The sequence below is a fragment of the Magnolia sinica genome, chromosome 5, assembly GCF_029962835.1.
Source record: "Magnolia sinica isolate HGM2019 chromosome 5, MsV1, whole genome shotgun sequence".
Taxonomy (NCBI): Eukaryota; Viridiplantae; Streptophyta; class Magnoliopsida; order Magnoliales; family Magnoliaceae; genus Magnolia; species Magnolia sinica.
This window is the reverse complement of record NC_080577.1, coordinates 46,894,943-46,916,832: the sequence shown is the minus strand read 5'-3', so window position 1 is coordinate 46,916,832 and position 21,890 is coordinate 46,894,943.

The following is a 21,890-nucleotide window of genomic DNA, read 5'->3' as shown; positions in this document are numbered from 1 at the left end:
TTGCTTGAGGTTGGGTCAAGTATAGAGGAATTCAGGTTGGAATTTGGGTCAGCGTGGATTCAGAACTTCCTGGATTTGAAATCACCCTGGATTGAGAATCAACTTCAATTCAAAAGTAGATATGCATGGTATATTTATAGGGGTTTGAATTTAATTAATAAATCAACTTTGATATCTCTAATTAGTGAACGTATGTAGTGTTTGACACAATGGTTGTAATAAGCCCGCTGAAATATACACTTTGTCCAAAGACGATGAAATTCCAAGTCTTGGATGGACCACAAGCACAAGATCAAGTCCAAGTGGCTAACCAACGATTTTTAACCGTTGATTTAAATGGACAATGTTTGGACGGTGCTGATCATCATATTAAAGTAATTATGGTGATGCTAGTGGGCCATGTGCCCAATAGTTTAATCGTCTAGTGACACATATTACACATGCAAACTCTTGAAAGGATTTTAGATGTAATCCAAGCTCTCACAGTAGATTTCTAACCCCCTCTGTGAGAGGATTTGAAACCCCCGGTTACTTTATGGTGCCAAACAACCAGGGCATTTGAAATCCCCTCAAATCCATGGTGCCAAACGACCCCAAGTGTCCCTGTGAAAAAAAAAAAAACAACGAATGACTGAACCGGTTAGCATTGCTGTTTATTCATTGAATGCATTACTCTGGATGGTATAATTACATTCATGACAAAGAGCTAGTTCCCAAATTGTGATTACCATAAATTCGATTCCAACTTGAAACACATGGAATGGCAGCTGGTTGTGGTTGTCATTTTCAATTAAAATGTCTTCGCCACTTAAATGGCATGCTCCCTGTAGTCTATACAGACTATACTGAATTGAATGAATTTTGTTCATCCGTGCATCCAAACAATGCCCTCTTTGAGTTCTATAAACTTGGGTGTGAACGGGTAATCTGGTCATCTGGACGGTCAGGCCAACTCGTTGTTCATCTACAAACTTGGGTGTGGCAAGTAGAAATCAGAAGCATGGTTTGGTAGCATGAGAAACGAATGCTTGGACGGTCTAGCATAGCATTTCATTTCGTTTTTAAATTAAAATTAATAGTGATGGTTAGCTACAAATGTGAAACAATACTTGTATATAATGGTAGCTAGCTAGGGAAATGCTGGTATTCTACAATTGGAAATGGGTCTCAGATAAACTATGATCAGAAATGTATTTTTGGTGTGCCCCACCATGGATCTTCTATGGTCAGGGGCAAAGGATGTCCGACAAGGAGACGGTAGGATACGCGGTGGTATCCAGGGTAATATGCTGAGATATGCAATTATCTGATAGACAATTGTTGAAAAACCTAAAAACTCGATCGACTTGACTCAGTGACTCAGATGATTCTACATGACAAAATAACCCCAGATTCAAAGAATCCTAACCGTTAATACTTGGTCAACGAATAGACGGTTATGAGAGAAATTACAACAGGCGGGTCAAATGAGCCCATAACACCTTTGGTTTCGATCAATGAGCCCTGGGGCCCACTAACAGAATACCTCTTTCAAAAGAGGGATTCCTGGTTACAAGGACTGTGCAATGATAAACCCATCGCTGGGAAGGTCCTGATCAATCAATAAAAGTGAATTTGCAGGGCCACACCACATGTTTGTTCTAACCATTTTCATAGCACCAGTGTGCGTTGGAGATTAGGGGAATGAAGGTGTCCACAAAAAAACTTAACCCACCCTGTTTATACGTAGGGGCTTTAGCTGTTGGCTCGGTGTCCTTTTCAATGATCCAAACCGTTTACATGATGGGCCTCACAACAGTTATTGCCGATAACATTAAACAAATAATAATAATAAAGGCTGTCAGATTGAAAGTTTTCACCCTTTCCACTATTCAAAGCATAAGGGCACCATCCATATATCTACCATATATCTAAGAGTGGTCCAACCTCCATCCAAAGCTAAAGCCCATCATATAAACCATTTGGATCATTGAAGGATGAACCCAGATCCAAGTAGGGTTACCAGGACTAGATCATTGTAAAAGAAAGAAAGGGAATTTTACAAAAAAGAAAAGGATTAAAAAAAAAAAAAAAAAAAACACTAGATTAATATAGATTTTACATTCTAATTATATTTAAAATTCACCATGTTAGCCCGAGGGCTCAAAAATACTCATTTGATTGGAAACAATGTACAAGGCAACAATTACCTTCCATTCATTCAATTGGAAACAATTACCTTCCATTATTGCCTTGTACATTGTTTCCAATCATTCGATTGGAAACAATGTAATAATGTGATTCAGGTGGACCATGTGATTGGAAACAATGTACAAGGCAACAACTACCTTCCAAAATGTTTCCCTTGGTATGGCCCACCTGAATCATGGATGGGCCTGATTTTTAGGACCCATGCCTAAATTTTGGTGCAGCATCTAGTGGGCGGCGGAGTGGATTTCATATAATCATTATGGTGGGCTTTGTTAAACTCTAGGGTGGACGTCTATCTCCCAACTGTTTTCTTAAGTGTGGCCCACCTAAATCACAAGTTAACCTGATTTTCTAGCTTTGAACCTAGATTGGATTTTACATCTAATGGTTAGACTGAATTTAGCATACAAATCATGGAGGGCCCCACCAAAAATCAAGTCCCCAAGCCTCCTCTGGGATAACAAAGAGATTATTTAGAAAAGTAAATTTTACTAAAAAAAAAAACTAATTAATATAAAATTTATATTCTTATACATTTTCCTCGAAGCTACCTCATTAATCAATATAGCCATCCTAACGGTTGGTTGTGAGGGTGTGGAAGCAAATGAGGTGGCTGCTTGGGCAGATCGCATTGTGATGTTTAGGTAGAATCCACCTCAACCATCAAAGGAATCACCCACATCTGTGATTCAAGTGAACCACATGATTGAAAATAGTGTACAAGGCAAGATCGCCCTCTAATTGTTTCCCTTGGTATGCCCCCCTTGAATCACCGATGGGCCTAAGGTTTAGGCCCAAGACCTAAATTATGATGTGGCATTTAATACATGGAGTGGATTTTATATAATCATTACAATGGGCCCTATAAAATCAAGAGTACACATCTCTCTTCCAACAGTTTTCTTTAGTGTGACCCACTTGAATCACGAGCCAACCTGATTTTTTAGCTCCAGGTCTAAACTAGGATTATGCATTTAATGCCCTAAGTGGATTTCATGTACACATTAGAGTGGGCCCTCTCCAACTTTACAGAGAGATTATTTAGAAAATAAAATAAAAAAGAAATGTAGGAATGGCCCTCTTGATTTTGATGGCCCACCATGATGTTTACGTAAGATCCTCTTGGCATTAGATATTTAGTCCCATATTAAGGCTGGAGAAAAAAAAATTAGGCTAACTTGTGATTCTGGTGGACCACACTAGAACAAAAGGCAAATAGTTGAGAGAAAGGCGTTCACGCTTATTTTTATTGGCCTCCGGCCATTAGATTCCCTACAAAAATTTAGGCATGTGACCCAAATACCATCCGCATCGTTAATTCACTTGGACCATGAGCCACACTAATGAAAACAGTTTGGAGGGAGAGCATTGCCCAGTGCACTGCTTCTAATCATGTGGTCCACCTAAACCACAGATTGAGCTGATTTTTGGGCCCTTGGCCTAACATGGGTACCTAGCTAGTGGTTAGGGTGGATTTTACATAAACATCATGGTGGGCCCCACCCAAGATGCCACTCATTTGCTTGCACGGATCTGAAGGCAATGGAATGATAATTATATCGATTAATAAGGTATCTTTTTAACCCCTTTTTGGATATTGAAATGTAAATTTCTATATTAATTAGGTAGTAGGCGGTGGAATGATAATTATATCATTAAATAGCTTTTTAAAAACCGTTTTGAAAAAGTTACCAAAATGTAATTTCTATATTAATTAGGTAGATCTTTTGTACACACCACTTGATTTTGACAGGGCCACCGTGATGTTTATGTAAAACCCACTTTGACCATTATACTAATCTCAAATTAGGCCCAGAGATGAAAAGTAAGCTTACATGATTCTGGTGGGACACACCAAAGGAAACAATTTATAGAGATGTCCACCCTTAATTTTTACATTTTTTACATAGCCCGCTGTGATATTTATATGAAATCCACTCCCACCATTAAATTCCACACGAATAATTAAACCGGTGACCCAAAATCATATCCATCCCTGATTCAAGTGGGCCACACTAATGGAAACAATTTGGAAGGCAAGCGTTGCCCTATACACTTTCCAATCATGTAGTCCACTTAAATCACAAATGGAGCTGATTTTTGGGCCTCTGGACCATGGCATAATTAGAGGTGACACATTTGGGGTGGATTTTACATAAAGATTATGGTGGAGCCCACCCAAGCCACCAACCAATTTGCTTGCACACCATTGCAGAAGGTATTAGATGATAATTATATCCATTAATAAGGTACCATTTTGAAAAAAATAATAATAATAATGGAATGTAGTTGGCTCAAGAAAAATCTACGTCCATTTTGACTCCATTGTTGTGGGGCGTGGTGAAATGTAGGAACACAGCTGGGTTCAATTGATGATCCGAGTTACAGTGAGATAGGAAATGATGGGAATGTTTATCCATGGGCCTATTTAAATTGAGACGACAAACGATATATATATATATATATATATATATATATATATATATATATATATATATATATATATATATCGGGGACAACTTTGGCAGGAAAGATGTGATGCATGATGCTATGTTTGGGGAAGTAATAGTAGTAGAGAATCCAATTGCGTGGATCCGGACACGTCTACACTGCACTATGACCTTCGATCTGGACACTGTGTACGTGGTCTCCCTGGGATTCCAATAAACTATCATAACCTTGGATTCAATGGGTTTGTTTTAGAAGATAAGCAGATTTTATTAATCCCAAAGGGCTAGTGGCATAAAATTTATAAGAGACCAAGGGCGGGAGAAGAAAAAACACACCCCAGCATGGACGAAAAAAGAAAAAAAATAAATAAAGAAAAAGATAAAAGCACCCCAGGATCAAGGAAAAAGAAAGAGCCTACACACTAGGCCAATGACTAGAGTAAGAACCAACACCCCGTGCTAAGAAAGAAAAAGTAAATAACTCCACACTAGGGCAAAAAAATATATATACCAAAAAGCCTAAAGGCTCGCAAGGAAGGGAGGAGGCCAAGAACTAGAAGCATAGATCAATAAGTAATGAGGCAGCGAGCTCAGTAGAAGATAAAATCAGAGGACTCCGGTCAGAATGCACATATAACAACCCTCTATACTCGGGTATTGGATGTCCTCGGGTGTTACTTGGAGATTTTTCAAATAAGTGTATAACCGCACACGTCTGCATGTGCACGTGCTCATGTTTGAAATCCGTAGAGATTGAGTGTGAGTGGGAGATCGGAGCCGGATCTCGTCACTTCGGATCGCGTTGGCTCTCTTAGATCACCCTTGGCTGGTAGTTTCTTGTCGTAACTTAGATCTTGGAGCCCTACCCGTTGAGTAGCAATGCCTGGCTTCAAGCAGAAGTCGTGTGCAAAGCATAACATCGCTAGAGCCTTGGATTCGTGTTGAATCCCACCGCCCTAGCGATCATTAAACCTCAAGGTGAGTAAACACTTTCAAAATCCCCGATTTAAACCCTAATTTGGGAGAAATTAGTGTGTGTGTGTGTGTGTGTGTGTGTGTGTGTGTGTGTGTATACCCGTAATTGATGTTATATCTTGAGTTTTCCCTAATTTTTGAGCCCTAGGAACCGTTTCATATTAGTCGCACCCAAAGTGAAAGTGGTGGAGCTAAGAAATCCTAACCCTAAGGGTGATGATATGCCCTTCAAGCTTTCCTTTGACATTTGTAATCTACTGATAGTCTCAACCATTAAATGAACATGTCAAATTACCTTGAATTATATGATAATCCATGTAATCTATTCACATGTATTGAATTAGGGATAATTTGCTAGGATCCATAACATGTTTAGAATCATGTATATACTCATGTGATATGCTTAGCACTCGTGTAGATTGATTCACACGCGCACTCTTTAACATGCTCCAAATCACTTGAATATTCGCTCACTTAGTATGAACTTCATGAACATATATCATAATATGCTTTAATGAAATCCCCTAGTGGGAATGATGAGAAATGTGGATTGTATGAATTGAACGCATATATGGTTGTACCTTGAACTATTGGCCATTTAGGAATGGATTAAATTGGTTGTAAGCTTACCGTCCTTGTGAATTAGTATACCCTTGTTGGCTTCATTTGGGTGGAATCCCGTTTGTACCTTATTGGCTTGCATTGCTGGCTTTTGCTGGGAGGAACCCATTGTTAGATTTATATATATGGGATGGTAAAGCCTACTTGTTGAATTGAGGTTGGCCACTAGTTGCATAGGCTTATTAAATGGATGTTTGCAAATTTGATTAATAAAGGTTGGGTTAATCATGCACTCATGGCACACGAGTATTATCGAGTGGTAAATCTAGATGTTATGGACGCGATGTACCTTGTTTCGAACAACCCCTTAAATGGGGGTTGGGTCGACTGTTTGAAAGATCGAGCATCTTGTTACTAAGGGAACAAGTTGACTGTCTGAAAGACCCGGTATCTTGTTGAAAGTTGGGTCGACTATTTGAAAGACCCAATTTCTTGTTAATGTGTGAATGGGTTGACTGTTTGAAAGATTCATTCACTTGTATTTGGTCAGCCTGGATGTGTATCCCTAGTGCAATGAACATTTTCATGCATCCATGCATTAAAATAAGACGCATTATAAACTATAATTATTTATATGTTTTCTTGAAACTATACTCGATTAATATTTCAATTGTGTAATCTTAATGAGACTTATTACAGAGTCAACCACTCATCATTTATTTGTAAAATTGTACCCAACCGTACAGGTTGAGCATGGTTGTTTGTGGCGAGATTTAGCCAATGATGTCCTGATAAGAGTTTTGGGGAGATAGCTGAGTTTTACTATAGCAGTTGAGCTTCAATGTCCGCCAATAAATTTATTTTGTATTGCCATTTTGTATTTTTGTATTCATACATTTCATTATTGTGGATGTTCCAGTCCCTAGCTATGGGACCCATTTTAGATGATATACTTTTATATCTTCTCGGGATGTTGACTTTATTGTTATAGTTACAGTTATCTTCAGTTATCTTTGATTCCTATATTCATTGCACGCTACTTTGATTTATTTTTGTATATGGGATGAATGTTAATTCGACTAAGTACATGGGAGATTTTTCCTACATGCGGCATTCCCAAGAGAAACTCGGGTTTTCATAGCTAGAGCATTGTTCTCAAGTGGAGGAAACTGGGACATTGTTAGTATCAATGCCAATGCATTCGACCATTTTAGTATTAACACCTTAGGACTCCAGATCTAAGACTTTGTACTTGGATGCCGGGTTTTGGGGCATTACAACTTGGTATCGGAGTGGACTATTGAGATAACTAGGGCCTTAGGAATGAGGCTTATCCAAACCCAAAACCAAATGTTGGGATGTAGAAAATGAAGGGATTCACCCCGAATAGGGAAACCCTAGGATTGGGAAATTTTTAAAATTGTAGGAATTCAACCCTAAGGTTCCCATTAGAGGTTTTAGGATGACCCTTTGAATGTAAGAAGGAAACTTAGGCTCTATGAAAAATCATTGCCAGTCAGGCTAGGGTTAGACTAAATCTGAATGCTCCCTTGAGCATTCGTTAGGGCAGTTAGTGAGTCCGAACTCTATCCTTAGGTTGAGAGTAGGAAGGTGTCCACCGCGATACCTGTGAAGCCTAACCCTTCGGCTTAAACAATTTCTGTTTAGATGTGTCATGTCATCCTCCTGGATGAGGAACCTCTTGTTGAACCACCGTAGGACCTTTCATAGGTCAAATACACCAATCCCTCTTAGTTTAAAAGGTAGAAACACATAGAGGAGGAGCCATTACCCCTTGAGGAATATTCATCCTTTAGGTTGAATTATGAGACTTAGGGCATCGTGTCGTGAAAACGAGAGAGAGAAAGAGAGAGAGAGAGAGAGAGAGAGAGAGAGAGAGAGAGAGAACCATATGATATTTCTTGAGGTTTGGAAAGGTCGGGACCACAGATGTACAAAATGTATATGGTTTGAATTGAGTTTAAAATTCTGGCGATTGCCGATACACTTACTGCTCTGATCAAGCAGCAAATCAGAATTTACTAGGATTAAGAACTGATACCAATGTACTGATTGCTCGACCAAATAAGAAGTTGGTGTATCAGATTCAAAAACAGCCCTTCTATGTTGGCTTGAACTCCTCAAATAGAAAATTTTGTACATCCACCCTCAGAAAAATTCTAAGGTACCGAACTAGATTTGGAAGCTGTGCCTGGGATCATAAGTAACCGGGTTTCCACCCAGTTGTATACTAGAAACGTAGTCCTACTACCTAGTTATCCATGAGACACAACCTTACCACCCCGAACAACCCGCAATTGTGTCACCTATACCACCCCTTAGATGGAAAACCTTAACTATGTGCCTTCAGCCTACGCATTCGAAACGAAACAGAGATGGACCATATTAGATTGTCGGTTTGGGTCGGTTCCTGTTAGTCCAACCAACAGTTGCTCGTCAGTCCGACTGACCCTTATCGTCGATCCAAGTGATGGTGCAATTTTAAAATAAAAATCAAGCTGATTTTCATTTTAGTTTTAATACCCAAGGACTTGAGATTTGAGCCTTCGTACTCGGATGCCAGGTTTTGGGGTGTTACAGCACACTAGACTGTTAGTGCACTTATGTGTGCACCTTGTTTGTCAATTACATGAGTCCATGTGTCATGTAGTTTGGTTGAACCCTTAGAAGCTAAAGACTGAAGATATAAGAGGATTATTGAAATAACCATTGAACCTCTAATTGATCATAGCTTATTAGGTAAAACTTGTTTAATCATCCCTTAGCCTTAGGAGACTAATTGGAATATGATAAGAAAGGCCAGAAGATGTGTTAATCTACTATGAAATCATATGTCCAAAACTGGAGTTTTCAAGTGGTCCTTGATCCCATAGACAGGCTGTCGAAGGGACTCAATGGAATCGAATGATCACTCGATTCGATTGAAGAATGAGTCCAACAACCCAAAAAATATAATTCCAAATTTTCTCGATGGGATTGATGAACTGTTCGATCCCATCAAAGGGCCTTTTGATCCTATCGACAGACCCATTAACTAGCCATTTTATAGCCGTTACAAATCAGATTCTTATAAAATGGCATTCGGTTCTTGGGCAAAGAAAGGGGTTTTTAGTGTAATAAAATGTTAGGCTATTCCACATTAATATCGTAGACCTCTAATCCCATGAGTTTCAAGTCATCTTCATGAGCTTTAAAACTCTAACGAGGATTTCAACCTCCTATGAGAAGATGAACTAGAACTCTACTATTTTCTACATATTAGACACAATCTTCTTGGTATATTATCTGTCTAAATTCTCTAAAAGACCCTTCTAAGTGAATCCCTTAGGATTTCAACTATCCCATTAAGTGTAGGAGATTCTACCAATGCCTCATCACCTTTGTCACATCAATGGAGCAATTGCATGCAAGATGATTGATCTTGGAGCTGAAGCATTAGTAAAGCATCAACATCAACGATCGGTTGAGCAAAAGGAGAGCCGATTGAAGCACAGGAGAGTAGCAATCAAGCAATCTGAGATGGCACATAAAAGCGGCTCAATGCGATAAGTATCAATTAACGAGTCCATACTCTCTTTCCTTGTATAGGATTAAGGGTAAGAGTTTGTAATGCAAACTCGATAAGTTTTTATGTAGGACCTAGGCTCTTATGTAGGGTCTAATTCACTAGACATGGGTGTGTAGATGTTAGTCTCTATGGGAGCCTCCGACAAAAGTAAACGTAGGTCATTAGACTAGGAACGAGGTTGTTAGTTAGCCTATAGAAAGCCAACTAAAGACTCTTACAGGTGCCTCTGGCAAGAGTGTACGTTAGGTCCTTCTGTAGGGCTATAAAGATTAGAGGTGAACTGTAACGCCCCGTGTTTTCAGGACCCGAGTATATGACTCGTTTCCCAAAAATCCAAGTATTAACCTATAGAGAGCCAAATTCTCTCTCTCTCTCTCTCTCTCTCTCTCTCTCTCTCTCTCTCTCTCTCTCTTTATATATATATATATATATATATATATATATATATATAATTTTATCTATCTTTCAGAGTTAGTATTTTAGCGTATGATGGACAAATCAACATAAAAGAAAATTCTCATTTACATTTAGAATATACATGAGGTTGCCTATAATGACTTATACAAACCAATGTCCTAATGTTTACAATTACAAAATGAAATAACGTCGCATGTGAAATAAGTAAACGATAACAAATCTCGAGCTGTAAAATCACATAGCAACTCTTGGCAATATAATCATGCATCTTCGACAATGGTACCCTGCTCCTCATCAATATGAACACGAATATCATCTAGGCCACCTGCTCTACCTGTACGGTTATATATTCGATGAATGAGTGACTAGCTTAGTGTGAAGTCCCCTCAAGATTACACATCGCCGCATTAGTTAAGCATATTTAAAAACAATAACGCAATCAAAACAATACATGAGACAATCTTTTTAAATGCATGGATGTGTGAATACACATTGACTTGGGGATGCTCATTCAGTCGGACTTGGGCTCGTCACTCATGCATTAGACTGGTCACCAGCGTAGCATATCTCGTACAGCATGGTGTCAAGTCATCAAAATAGGTCGATAGTCGATGGTCTGAGAGCGAACGAAACAATACCTCACTAAGCCTAAGGGCACGTGTTATAACATACAAAATTAGCCACCCATCATCGTCAATAGTAGGTCGATAGTCAATGGTCTGGGAGCTAGGGAAACGATACCTCACTAAGCCTAAGGGCACATGCTAAAGCATCCAGAATTAGTCACTCGTCAACGCCAATATGTTATGAATGCATGATTAGCTAAACTATTATTATTCCAATTACAACCAGCTAATTTAAGCAAACTCAAATGTCACTATAGGGGGTTCATCACCCAGCATAGGCCGACAACTAAGGCATAATGTCCCGTGACCACCATCCCCGGCTCATGTGGTTTTCCCAACTTAGGATATTTAATGGAACCCATCGACTAGTGGTCAATCATATTCAACATATGGGACTTGCCATCGTATGGTTGTACAAAATAAAACATCGAACCAAATAGAAAAAATACCAAAACAAAGTCACATAGGGCAAATATCAAAACTAAGCCACATAGGGCAAATATATATATATATATATATATATATATATATATATATATATATATATATATATAAAACTATGCAATAAAAGATCATCTTTAAAAGAAAAAAAAAACCACTTAGATGCAACAACCCATGGATGACAGGCCCACATCAATATTCAATTTAAACCACCATTCAATAACCACTAGGTCGAAGGTCCATTACAATCACAATCAATCGAGTTACATCCTAACTATGGGTGTACATTTATAAGTGAAAGTTTCCCACTGATATACCAGTTTAAGTTCCATAAGCAATCCACAAGTAATCCGCAAGCACAAGAAAATATGCAAGATGAATATTAAGCATGTAATCTAGCAATTCAATTTCAACAATTAACACATGTGATTACAAAATAAAGATATCGATTATCAATCGAAATTAAAATAAAAACTATTACTTAAGCTAATGGAAAAATAGAAAGCTCAAGGGGAAGAAATCATCACCTTATACTTTGAATCGCCAACTGATGTCATTAAGAAGTGCGTGCACCCTTAGAATTAAATCTTACCATAAATTGTGAAGTTGTACGTGAAATAAGGTTTCTACAAAGTGTTTATGGTCAAGATTAATATAACGTAGGGTTGGATTACTTGTTTTTAGGGTTCTGACGTAGAACTTAGGGTTTTATCCTAGAGTTTAGTCTTATATTTAGATTCTAGGTTTTGATTATGGAATTTGGACTCTAATTTGCGTGGCCATTAATGATATTGTTAATGGGAATTATGGATGAATAAATTTAATAAAATGCATTAGTTATTAATTTTAAGAATATTACAGTGGCTAATATTAAATTACATTATTTACTAGCAACTCACAATGAATAATAATACTAATAGTGACTCACAATAGTAATATCAACCGTAAAAGGAACCTATCAATAAACCCATCAACAATAGAACCCAACCCGATGAAAGAAGTGAACCAACTTGAATGGTCAAATTCGAGTTTATATGCTTCCTATTGTTAGGATCATAACTTAGGGTTTGGATAACTTAGATTTAGGATTTTGTCCTAAGATTTAATTCTAGGCTTAGATTTTAATATTTGAATGTTAGTTGAAGTACAATTATATATGATTAAGATTAGCTATGCGACATTAATAATCATTGCAATGTGGTAAATGATATGATCTACTATTAATGATTGTACCTAAGGATGATAAATAAATTACTAATATTTACTAACAGTAATTTTATTTGTAATAACTACTATTAGCATGGATAATCTACTAATGGTTAATCCTACTTAAATAATCGCAATTATCATTGTAATACTAATAATAGCAATGACTCAAAACAATCTATTTTAGGGAGAAGAGTTGACTTACATTAGTCGGTTTGGCCGCTCCACTCTATGAAATTTAATGTGGCTTGAGGTGAACTTCACCTCATGACTTGAACGAAACTCGTTTTGAGTTCGAACTGAGTCGACTCAGTCCCTTATTCATTACTGCCAGATTGCATACTATTAGGGTCACTCCAGCTTTATTCGGTTTGTTTCAACCCAATGGGCTTGGTTTGGCAATGTGATGGCCCTATAAATTTACAACTGAGGTAACGATATAACACATGACTCAGGCCTTACATTAATTAAAATTTTGGTGACTCACTAAGTCAATTTGCATTACCCTAGGCATCTAGGCACATTTGAAATGGGATCCTACCACCATGATTGTGATAACAATCCTATAGCTCTATTTCTTCATTTAACAGATTTATGAAAGCTCACCTAGTTAGTTGGACATACCTTACTCTGCGAGACTTGACCTAACTTGGCATTAAGCTAAGTTGCACTAGATTCTAACAATCTTTGGGGTGTTGCTGAATTGAGGTTTGTGAATCTCTGGCATCTCCAACTATCGAGTGTCCTGATGAGTCAACTCAAATGGGAGCAGCTGGCTAGATGGGGCCCCATTCATTATGTCCAAATTTCAGATCTGGGGAGCTAATGGCCCACGCATTGCATTCAGTTGTAGAACTGCCAGAGAGCCAAATGACACCGGGTCAGATCTGTTGCTCATTGGTGTTGCTGAGAAATGCAGTTCAGTCATAACTCGATGGCCGGCAGAGTTAACTCGGGCTGAAGACCGCACTAGCTGTTGCAACAGCTGTGGAAGCACCCGAGTCCACTCTTCCTTTCTCTCATTTCTTCTCCTCTGTTCTCTTCCTTCTTTCTCTTCATTCCCGACGAGTCCAACCAGCTTAAACCCCCTTTCGACTGGGTTCGAGCAAGTCCTCGACTCGGTTCCAGTGGGGTTAGTGCAGCGAACGACACATGCTTTCCTCTCTCCTTCGTCACCTCCTCCTCTCTATGGGCCTCCACAAAGCTCACACTGATTAAACCAGCACTAGGTCTGAACTGACCATGGCCCCGACCCCAAAGCTCGACTCAGCAACCCGAGTAGTCACACCAGCGGAGCGGGCGAGCTGGTGCGGAATGGCGCTCACCCACTCCCTCTCTCTCTTTCTAACTCTCCTTTCTCTTCTCTCATTGTCTCTCATAGAGCCTCTGGGTTGCCTGACTCAGTCCGATTCAAGCAAACCGGGCCAACTCAGTGTAGTGCAACATCGAGTCTCACACAAGCTAGCTCTCTCTCTCTCTCTCTCTCTCTCTCTCTCTCTCTCTCTACCTACACCCATTCCTTTCCTTTCCTCTCCTCTCTCTGCCCTGGGTGTGAATCCCGAGACACACGCTATCCCTTTTATAGCTGAGAGGAGTACTTGTATGGTCCATCCAACGGCTAAGATCGGTGGTTGCATTCATGTGTCCACCTTAGTTTTCTGGATGCATGAGGTCCATCCATCACGAGGGATGGATTCCTGACAGTGGGACCCTTTGGAAAAGCATTTTTGATCGAGCTAAGAACCCATTCCATTGTGGTGGGTTTGTCGGCTCAACGGAGAAGAAGATGAAGCCTCCAATGACGAAGCCTCCAGTATGTTTGGATGGATCAAATGGGGCCCCTGATCACTGCGGGCCCCACTTATTCCATTAGCAACCACGATCTGATAACATCTCACGAGAAATTTGGTTGCAACCTTATTCTCGCAGATAAAGAGTCTCAATCGAATAAAGTCATTGTCGCCCTAACAGGGACGGCCGAGATGAGTCCACGACACTCAGGGAGAGGTTCAGATCATGCCAATGTGATTGCCCGAAGTGGAAAGGTTTTCCACGCCTTTTCCGCCTCTTAGCTGGTTGTCCACCGTTTTTTGGCGTTGCAGGAAGTGTCGAGAGAGACTCCCCTTGGTCGGTTGACATTAAAATGAGTCAACGTCTCGGATCGCTGACGTGGCAGTCATCTGATCCTTCTTCATTGGAGGGAGATCGACACACGCTATCGTCTGGCCTCTTCCTAAGTGCATGCGTGTCTACATGGATTTTCCCGATCGATGTGGGTCCAGTCGGATCGTCGTCCAGTCAAGATGGATGCCTTGGATCACTAAGACAGTGGTTAGAGGTGGGCCAAGATCAATGAGGATGGGTTGCTTGTTCAAACGTGGTCGGGCGGGAAAGAGAAAAATCTCTGTTTTGGAGATTCATCGGGTCAACACTCGGATTGACCGTGCTAGCGGCCCAGTGCACTGCGGGTGCACGTGCACTACGGGTGCACGTGCACTTTGTGCACGTTCAGTTAAGGTGGGGTTCACGGTGGTGTTCAGGTGAAATCCACTCCATCCATCAGGTTCCTCTGGTCCAAAATGGGCATCTAACAAAGGATGAAGTAGATCCAAGGCTCGAGTGGGCCATATCAAGGGAGTTGCGGTCTGTAAGTGTTTATTTCCTCTAATATGATGGTCAGATTGTATTCAATCTGATCATCCACGGTTATAAGGGTCCTAGGGCCTACTTAAATGAGATTCAACTGTTGAGTTAGTGGCCTGATAACTTAGGTGTGATGATCAAGTGGTCGGAATTCTAACGACTAGATTCTTTCAATTTTTTACCATCAATGCTCCCAATCACTTAGTGAATATCGTCTAATGATATGTTATGGGCCTAATGGATGGATCAGATCTTCAACCTGATCAATGAAGATGTATTATGGTCCTAGAGTGGGGTCCATAGATTCAATTTGTGGGATCTGCACTGATCGCTGGCATTGACTGTCCAAGTAATAGATGAGTGTAATGACCTGAAAAATTTTGTGCCAAGACCCGAGTACTACCTTTATTTTCCTTAGAAGTTATTTGTGGGTTACTTAGTGCTAAACTCGATTGCTTGTGAAATTTGCATCAATCACTTTAAATTTGATCTGCATGACTCAAAACCTGTAGAATAGCTAGCGCTATGTTACTCTGAAATCTGGGATTCATCCCTAAATCCAGTTGCTCTTGGAAATTTTTAGAAGTTTTGGATCGGACCTGGACCGTGCATCGAAAGTCCGATAGCGATGATCTAAGGCAATTGTGGTCACCATGTTGGACTTGACCATCACCTCAAAAATCAAGTCCATATGATGTTCTGGGTCGATTTGATTGAGTCCGGAGTGAAGAGTGTGAGAACGATGAGAAATTAAATATGCTTTTATGAAATCTGAGTCGTGTCGCTTGTGCGATGATTTTAAACAATCTGACCGTTGGATTCTGACCCAATTTCACCCTCTGATCAGGGAAGATGGCCCAGGCAGGTCATAGTGCTTGTGGTCCTGATTAGGGGTGCACATTTAACCGGTAGAACCGTGGAACCGGACCGGAACCGTTGGATCGGTCCGGTTCTAGACAGCACCGGTTCCGGTTCCGGTTCCAAAATTTCCATAACCGTTGGATACGGTTCGGTTTCGGTTCAAGGGCACGCAAAACCGAACCAAACCGTTAACCGAACCGTGGACCCGATCCGTTGAACCGTGGCTCAGATCCACACCGTCCATTGTCTTCCTCTTGGAATTTAGACCGTGAATGGTGAGCTTTAATCATATGATGATATGGCCCACCTGAATAATCAAGCCTTAAAAGCAGTCAGACGGCCTTCTTTCGATCGTTGTAGAGATCACGAGGATGTACACGGCTAAGAAAGCTCAACATGGTTTTAATGGATTCTACCCCCTCTACCTGATGAACGGTTCAGATCCATCTCTCCCTGTATGATGGTGGCCCACAACAAAAGGATGGAAGCTCTGTTTTCAACAGAGTTGACGTACGTCGACTCTGTGAAATTTGGTGGCCCACTTACTGAAGTCTTTTGGAAAATCTACTCCGTTCATGAGATTGAGGACGAAAAACCATCAGGAATAGAGTGCTTTTGGAGCAAAATCAGCATGGCCCATGAGCTTATCTACTCCGCTGTCCATTTCATGTTCAACGGTCATAATTCTACAACAGCCTGCATGGTTTCAGAATGCCACATTGTCAAGGGTTAAATCTCCTTTCTGTACACAATGGACAGTACAGATCGACGATTTGAATGTGGAGTGGGCCACACTGAGAAAATTGCAAAGGGACTGTAGGGGATTTTTTTTTCACCTTTTTTTCTTCTTTTGTTAAATTTTTTAAAAAGCCAGAACCGTGGAACCGATCCGGAACCGAACCGGTTTTCACGGTCCCGTTCTGGTTCGGTTCTAGTGTGCTAATGGTTCGGTTCCGGTTCCAAAAATCTCAGAACCGTTAGGAACGATTCGGTTCCGGTTTTACCCCAGAACCGGACCAAACCGACCCGTGTGCACCCCTAGTCCTGATCGAGTTTCGGTGACCGTTGAATCGAGTGCGGTCCGCCACGGCTGATCTGAAGATCCGATCGGTACAAAAACTCAGTCTGACCTAGATCCATGGTCAGTGAGCTTAAGTCCGACCTCTCGTGGAAAAAGGCCCACCGAAAGTGCTCCGTTGGATCGAGAAAGGCCTGTTTTGGTTATAACCTAAGTATACCTTGGCCCTGGGATTATTTTCATCAATGTTAGGCCTATATATAGACCTTAAAACCCTAACTCTCTTTTCCATACGAATTTCCTAACCCTAGCTAAGGAAGAGAGGGGAAAAGAGAGAGAAAGTGAGAGAGAAGTTGGTGAATCATCCTTGGATTCTTTCCTGTTACTCTACATCCTTAAACCTCCACTTTTGAATCGTTATTCCAGCGATTCTAAGTTCATCCTTGGGTAAGTTAACCTAACCCTAATTTGTTTTAGAGCTTAGAATAGTTTATGTGTTGTTGTAGCTCATTTCTATTCTTGCCTTAGGTTATCCAGTCCCCGTTGACGAAGACATATCGTCTGAATCAGTTCGGTGCTCTTTTCTGGCTTAAGGTGCGGACTTTGATCATATAGGTTATGGTTTTCAAGGCTTTCAATGCCAGTGAATGGTTTATTCTTGTTATGGATGAGATTTCACATGCTAAATGTTATGTTTATTTTGCGTTCCTGATATGCATGTGTTATATTGAGATTTGTGTATTCTATGTATATGTAGACAGTACCGTATACGTATACAATATGAACCTGTGTTTGCCATGATTATTTGTCGTGTAATTATGCAAGATGTACGTGTGTCAACTCCTTGGCAAAAGGAATTGTCCAAATGTGTGTATTCCAACATACGTCGTGTATGTTGTGCTATGTATTCTAAGTGTTTGTAGAAATGTCTAAATGGTCTAAAGGGTGATATGTTAACCTAATTGTGGGCGTTGAGAAGCGATTCTCAACACTCCTATTGATGTGTATGATTTCCTACATGCAAGTCACATCCTTTGTTGTTTAACTTCAAGCATTGCTTATGTGTAAATCCATGTTAAGTTGATATTCTTCAAATGCTTACGTACCACATGATTTGAGTTGTTGTTCCATTACTATTCTATGTTGTAGTGGAATGTGTGTGGGACTATAAATTAGTCCAGGAAATCGGTAATCGGCCTTAAGATTGTGGCTAAGGCTGCTTTCGCCACAGGACGTGATTTGACGAACCCGAGTCGTATTAGAGTTGTCGGCAATGGTTTGGCCACACAGAGTGTTTGCGCACTCTATGTCGTGCAACCCAACGTGCGCTCGTGCTATTCGAGCTCGTCAAGTAACCCGATTGTCCGATGTATGTTCACTATGTATGGACGCTATTGTTTGAATCTAGGGTACCAAACTTACCGATGAAATCCTATTAACCATGGTACCTTGATCCGCTAAGACTCATGAGCCGGACATGGTGGTATGGGACACTGTGGTCGAGCTGTTGGCCTACGCTGGGGTGATGAGCCTCCCCGTAGTGACCAGTGAGCAACCAAACTCGTGAGCCGATTATGGTCGTATGGGACACTATATTCGTGCTGTCGGCCTACATTGATTGGTAACGAGCCCTTTGTAGTGACCTCAAGCATACTTGGATACCGTATTGAGGTGACGAGCCTTATTATAGTAATGAAGGTATGATAAGCGTGCATTGATTGGTGACGAGCCCTTTGTAACTACTTGAAAGCATATGATCGTATGAGATGTCTAGGACTGACAACCCTAGAATGGATCACTGTTTGGATGGTGATATGAGGAAGGTACCTTAGCTTCCCAATCCTGCTGTATGAAAAGGACTAATAACAACTTGGTAATCATGTTCATGCACCGCATTTGCATGTGCCTGGAAGAGGTGGAGCACTATGAGGTGATATCATGCGTAATGTAAGATGAAGACGCTGAGGGTGTACGTGCGAGGGCACGCATCATTCTACATACATCCTTGCACTAACAAGAGTACTTAGGACATGTTTGATTGTTCTGCTTTATCATTACTGCTTGATTGAATTGATAACATGTTAACCTTTGCTTTATTGTTCCACTAAGTTGATCACTCACTCCCACGTTCTGGGACGGTGTTTAAACACCCACCAGACTCTATCTTAGATGCAGATATTGATGCGACCCCTGAGGCAGAGCCGGAGTTCAAGGATGATGAGGCTGCATTTTCTTTCATGCAGTTTTCAGGCGGGTTCTAGTGAGCCTTGTTCTGATGCATGAGATTCTGGGATTTCTTTTTGGGAATAGATGATGTAATTTAATGTCTTGTACTTTTGATAGTAACACTTGTAAGTATGACCTGGTATGTATATGTATTTCAGAGATTTACACATGTACACATTTATTTCTTTAAGTCTTCCGCTTGCGTTCTTCACTTATCCCTGAATCATGTTTGCAGTTTGGCTTAATCTATTCCATGTTTTATGCACTCATACAGACAACATACATCCATCATTCAATATGTTGCATAAGTGATGTTTTGAAACTCGGGAGCTGAGTTATGCTCAACCCCCGAATTTCAGGGCGTTACAATGAGGTAGACCCATAATTTAGATGAGTCATACTAAGTTCGTGATCAATTTGTGATTCCCAATAGTCCGTCATTCAGATGGATTTCCAAATTTGATCCACCTCGACCAATAGGTTCCCCATCTCAAGTTGGGTCCCTACCCAAGGGATGAAGTAGATCAATATTCAGGTGGCCATGTGTTGTGATTAAGTGTCAAACCCTCCCACGGGATGGCGTTAAATGAACGGTGGATTTCGTGATTTAGAGTTCTAAATCTGAGGTGGTCGGTTATATTTGTCTATACATGACATTTGAAAGCTAAAAATAGGTTCCACTAATGATGTGATGGTCTATCTTGAATGATAATGGATGGATAGCTCGATATGTGGATGGGAGTTGTTTTCAACGGTCGAATTTAGGCTAGAATGCACATGAATGCTTGCTTAAGCTAGGCTTGCATTTATTCTAACTTTGATTATATCGTAACACTCGAGTGCGGGAAAATACAGGGTGTTACATGAACCTAATTTAAAACCTCCAATAATGAATACCAGTACACTCGGGGAAAGTGTATCCATCGGGAGTGGAGTAGGGAATTCAAACCACTATACATGCTTATCTTAGCGATTATGAATTGCGTACATTTTATTCTTGCTTGTGTTTGATTAAGTTAAATTATTTAAATGCTTGAATTAGATTATAGGCTAAGCACTCAACTTGTAATGCACACACAAGCTCAGTATGATATTTAGACTAGTTGTGTAATTGGCATATCCTTTATAGTCCATGTGATTAGACTCACTATTGACTTGGAAGCCTTGGTATTAAATTGCTTAACTTAGTTTAAAGTGGCTTATTAGTTTAAGCAACTGAGTTTTAATTGACAAATTTTATTTGGTCTTAATCACCCCCTCCCCTCTAGGATATAGCCTTCATTCCTTAGCTCTACCAAGCTTCCACATGTCGTGGTATCCTATTCTACGCAATTTTAATTAGTATTAGAGCAGGTAGCTCTTGAAGGGTTTAACTGCCTTGAGTTAATCCAATGAGTTTATGATGTCTACCCAAGAGGAGTGTGTTGTCATACGACCATTGTATTTTAACGAGTCCAACTACGCCTATTAGAAGGCTAGGATGGGGTTCTTAGGGAACTCAATCGGAAAGTTTCGCACTCGAAACCTAACCGCCTTAAACTCATAGCTAACATGTGATGTTGTTCTCGGTTATTCCCAAGTTATGCTTTGATACCAACTTCTATCACGCCCCAAACTCAGAAACTGGGCCCATAAAATTCCCGTTCGCCGAATCTGGCATCAACAACCTCCGTAGAACCCCATTCTCGGCTCCCGGAACCCATACACTAGGTTCCAATCCTGGGATACTATAAGGAGGATTTCAAATCATTAGTTTAATTGTAATGAGCATAACCATAAGCATAACCCACGAACAATAACCATAAGAACACCATCACAAAATCCACTATGATCAAAAACTTTTGAGTACAATGCATCTGAAAGGAAATAAAAGATAATGATGATGACCGAAACTCCAAAAGCTCGCTTGCACGCTCCTTCTGCTACTAAGCTACGGCTGCGTCCCGACGTCACCTGCATACATCAATCGTGCATAAGCTTATAGAAAGCTTAGAGGATGGTGTAAGTGTGTGCGTAATATAAGCGTGCTCAGAATGCAAGGTCAGAGTAATGCGGAATCATGGTGAGGGGTACATGAATGCAATTAGTCGTACCAAGGCTATGCAGTGCAAGATATGTATGCTATCGGCCATAACACGACCATGCAATGCGGGATGCAACTCAAGCATGCCAATCCTCATCATATATCAGTACAGTTCTCATTCTGGATAATCACCGGGGTTCAATACACTCCAAATGGCACTATCACTCTCCTAGCCGCACAGTCCAAGTGAGCGTAAGAAACCTCACTATCCGCCTGGCTAATAGTCTGTAAATACCTATTCGGCTCGTCGATAGCGGACCCATTCACGAGCTGGTCAAACTCAACCTAGTATTGCCCCCTACCCTCGGACGAGTAAGGCCACACCCCTTTCCAACCGACCACAACACAGTGGGAGATGCGACCTCCTGGTATTCGGCCCTCGTGCGCTCATAAATCCACTCGGTCTCGACGTTGGAGTCATCCTTTGATACCATCGAGTTTAAGAATTTTCACCCAGGGACATCTATGGCTCCCCGATGCTTAGTAACAATATTTTTGGTATCCAATCCAGCCACCCATGATGTGTCTGTGGAAGCTATGGCCCTGATGTCACTAGGACATACAGAAATCACAATCACACTAATGCAAGTGCATGAATTATGTT